Source organism: Phyllobates terribilis, unplaced genomic scaffold, assembly GCF_046119375.1.
Source record: "Phyllobates terribilis strain yellow unplaced genomic scaffold, ASM4611937v1 Scaffold_576__1_contigs__length_1038135, whole genome shotgun sequence".
Taxonomy (NCBI): domain Eukaryota; kingdom Metazoa; phylum Chordata; class Amphibia; order Anura; family Dendrobatidae; genus Phyllobates; species Phyllobates terribilis.
This window is the reverse complement of record NW_027363336.1, coordinates 800,001-803,970: the sequence shown is the minus strand read 5'-3', so window position 1 is coordinate 803,970 and position 3,970 is coordinate 800,001. Positions and strand designations below refer to the sequence as shown.

General features: G+C 60.5%; 1 non-coding gene across 1 annotated transcript in view; it reads left to right on the top strand.

Moving 5' to 3' along the window:
* The first annotated feature begins 2,445 nt into the window (after nt 1–2,445).
* Nucleotides 2,446–3,970, top strand: part of LOC141233361 (18S ribosomal RNA) — a 1,874-nt gene continuing 349 nt past the window's right edge. Inside the window, exon 1 of the ribosomal RNA XR_012299471.1 lies at nt 2,446–3,970. This exon is cut by the window's right edge and continues 349 nt beyond it. This is a non-coding gene — a ribosomal RNA (18S ribosomal RNA).

The following is a 3,970-nucleotide window of genomic DNA, read 5'->3' as shown; positions in this document are numbered from 1 at the left end:
CGTGGCTTTGACCCCAGTGCTGTTCCACATCCAGTACCCCCTCTGCAAGGGCGCCTGTACCCGAGTCTCGCTTCCAGGACTCTTGGGCACGCATCTCCCGACGACAGGGTTTTGCACACCACCGGCAGGATATATAAGAGAGACGGACCTCTCATCCTCGACACATTTCGACTCATTTAAGCTGGTTTTCACCTCTGTAGACCCGGGCATGTGTTTTGGCTATGAGTCCCTGTTCAGCTGGAGGTCTGCACCTTGGCTGAACCCAGACATCCGCAGCTGCGTGGGGGGACTTTTGCCGGTCGCCCATCCCAAGTAAGAGAGGTGTTCCTGGGTTGAAGTGAGCCTGGCCAGACCCCGCCGCGGGCCCTAGTTCTCCACATGGGGGCGCCGTCAAGGCTAAAATCTGGATTTTTAGGCTGAGGAGAGGCTCCATGAGGGCGGATGCTTTTGTGGCTTCGACCCCAGTGCTGTTCCACATCCAGTACCCCCTCTGCAAGGGCGCCTGTACCCGAGTCTCGCTTCCAGGACTCTTGGGCACGCATCTCCCGACGACAGGGTTTTGCACACCACCGGCAGGATATATAAGAGAGACGGACCTCTCATCCTCGACACATTTCGACTCATTTAAGCTGGTTTTCACCTCTGTAGACCCGGGCACGTGTTTTGGCTATGAGTCCCTGTTCAGCTGGAGGTCTGCACCTTGGCTGAACCCAGACATCCGCAGCTGCGTGGGGGGACTTTTGCTGGTCGCCCATCCCAAGTAAGAGAGGTGTTCCTGGGTTGAAGTGAGCCTGGCCAGACCCCCCCGCGGGCCCTGGTTCTCCACATGGGGGCGCCGTCAAGGCTAAAATCTGGATTTTTAGGCTGAGGAGAGGCTCCATGAGGGCGGATGCTTTTGTGGCTTCGACCCCAGTGCTGTTCCACATCCAGTACCCCCTCTGCAAGGGCGTCTGTACCCGAGTCTCGCTTCCAGGACTCTTGGGCACGCATCTCCCGATGACAGGGGTTTGCAGCCTCCGTACTTGGGCAAGTCCCTCCACGACCCCCTGTTCTTCCTCCGATCGATCTGGCGCAGCGCTCTCGGGTGGGGAGGTGGCGCCGCTCGCTCGGCCCGGGCTTTGGAGCTCGCGCCGGCTTAAGGTGAGCGGTCCCCTTCCTCCTCTACCCCCGGGCTTCCGACACCTATCTTTGGGCGCGCACGCCGGCCTCGCATCCCGTCTGCGGAGGTGGCCGAGCCGTGGGGAGTTTGATTCGAACCGAGCGAAGGCAGCGGTCCGACGACCCGCACGGGCGAACGGCGGGGCGCCCACCCACCCAGGCGTGGGGGCCCGTCGTCCGAATCGCTCCCTGTGCGGGGAAGCACAATGATCTTCTCCGAGGGCGGCCCTTTTCTTCCAGATGCGTGCCCGGCCAGCGGAGGTTCGGGCCCGACAGGGTGGCCTCCGCGGCAGTGGCGACAGCGGCGGCGGTGGGTGGCGTCTCCGCGCCACTGCCGAGCTTCGCGATTTTCAGTCTTTTCCCGAGCCCCTACGAAAGTGGGGAGGACGACAGAGGTGTGGAGGCAGGCGAAGGGGGTTCTCACCGTGTGGTGTGCCCCAGCCCGACCGTCGCCTTCCCCCTCGACCCTCGTCCTCCCAGGCGGCTTGGTCAGGGAGCAGGAGAGAGAGCGAGAGAGGGAGAGCGGAAACCCCAGAGCCAAGGGGTTAGATGGAGAACGGGAGAAGGAACGAGGGCCAAGAGGTAGGGAGTACGGTGAAAGGCCGACCTGGGATCCCCCGCGCTCCTGCCCCGGGCGGGGAGCATCCCTGGGAAGAAAAGCCGCTCGGGCATCCCTTTGAGGTTATGGGCGCGAGCGGGAAGAGGGACTACGCTGGAGGGCGACGCCGACACGGCCAGGCCGACGACCACCCACGCGACCTCCGCGTCGCCGGGTTAGTGCCAGAGCCGCGGCGGACCCCGACGGCCAGCCCCCCTCTCCCAATCCTCGTGCCTGTCCGCCGGTGGGTCGAGGACCCCCCGCGGCGGAGGCAGGTCTAAGCCAGACGGTGGCGCCGCATAGGCCCACCCCCGCATGCCATCTCCCCGAGCGACCCTGTGTGTCGTCTTGGGTGCGGTTGGTGAGACGGGGGCGGCCGTGGCATCCTCCGGAGGCCAGTCACCTCGCCCTCCCCGTGCAAGGGGTGTTTTCCAGATGCCTGCCGCTTCGGGACCATGCACCGCACAGCGAGCCGCTCCTCCCGCACATGTCCCCGGTGCTGCGAGGGCTCTGTTCCCCGGCCCCCCAGGGAAGCCCCATGCCATCCCGCATCCTCTCCGGACGCCGCACGCCCTGCCTATACCCGTTCCGTCCGGGCGCCCTGCCGCTGTGGGGCTCTTCTGCCGCCTTCTCTTAATGCAGGCCTCTCCTCTCCCGAACCTCGACACGGTCCAGTCGTGTTGGGGGGCTACCTGGTTGATCCTGCCAGTAGCATATGCTTGTCTCAAAGATTAAGCCATGCACGTGTAAGTACACACGGACGGTACAGTGAAACTGCGAATGGCTCATTAAATCAGCTATGGTTCCTTTGATCGCTCCAAACCGTTGACTCGGACAACTGTGGTAATTCTAGAGCTAATACGTGCAAACGAGCGCTGACCGCCAGGGATGCGTGCATTTATCAGACCAAAACCAATCCGGGGTCCAGGGCGCGGTGCCGGGACGGTCCTCCGTGGCCTCCCCCCTGCTGCGCTCTCCCCGTAAGCGTTGCGACTCTGGATAACCTCAGGCCGATCGCACGTCCCTGTGACGGCGACGATCCATTCGGGTGTCTGCCCTATCAACTTTCGATGGTACTTTCTGTGCCTACCATGGTGACCACGGGTAACGGAGAATCAGGGTTCGATTCCGGAGAGGGAGCCTGAGAAATGGCTACCACATCCAAGGAAGGCAGCAGGCGCGCAAATTACCCACTCCCGACCCGGTGAGGTAGTGACGAAAAATAACAATACAGGACTCTTTCGAGGATCTGTAATTGGAATGAGTACACTTTAAATCCTTTAACGAGGATCTATTGGAGGGCAAGTCTGGTGCCAGCAGCCGCGGTAATTCCAGCTCCAGTAGCGTACACTAAAGCTGCTGCAGTTAAAAAGCTCGTAGTTGGATCTTGGGATCGAGCTGGCGGTCCGCCGCAAGGCGTGCTACCGCCAGTCCCAGCCCCTTTGCCTTGGGGCGCCTCCCCAATGCTCTTGACTGAGTGTCCCGGGGGCCCGAAGCGTTTACTTTGAAAAAATTAGAGTTTTCAAAGCAGGCAGCCACGCCTGAATACTCCAGCTAGGAATAATGGAATAGGACTCCGGTTCTATTTTGTTGGTTGTCGGAACTGGGGCCATGATTAATAGGGACGGTCGGGGGCATCCGTATTGCTCCGCTAGAGGTGAAATTCTTGGACCGGCGCAAGACGAACCAAAGCGAAAGCATTTGCCAAGAATGTTTTCATTAATCAAGAATGAAAGTCGGAGGTTCGAAGACGATCAGATACCGTCGTAGTTCCGACCATAAATGATGCCAACTGGCGATCCGGCGGCGTTATTCCCATGACCCGCCGAGCAGCGTCCGGGAAACCAAAGTCTTTGGGTTCCGGGGGGAGTATGGTTGCAAAGCTGAAACTTAAAGGAATTGACGGAAGGGCACCACCAGGAGTGGAGCCTGCGGCTTAATTTGACTCAACACGGGAAACCTCACCCGGCCCGGACACGGAAAGGATTGACAGATTGAAAGCTCTTTCTCGATTCTGTGGGTGGTGGTGCATGGCCGTTCTTAGTTGGTGGAGCGATTTGTCTGGTTAATTCCGATAACGAACGAGACTCCGGCATGCTAACTAGCTACGCGACCCCCCGCGGTCCGCGTCCAGCTTCTTAGAGGGACAAGTGGCGCTCAGCCACGCGAGATCGAGCAATAACAGGTCTGTGATGCCCTTAGATGTCCGGGGCT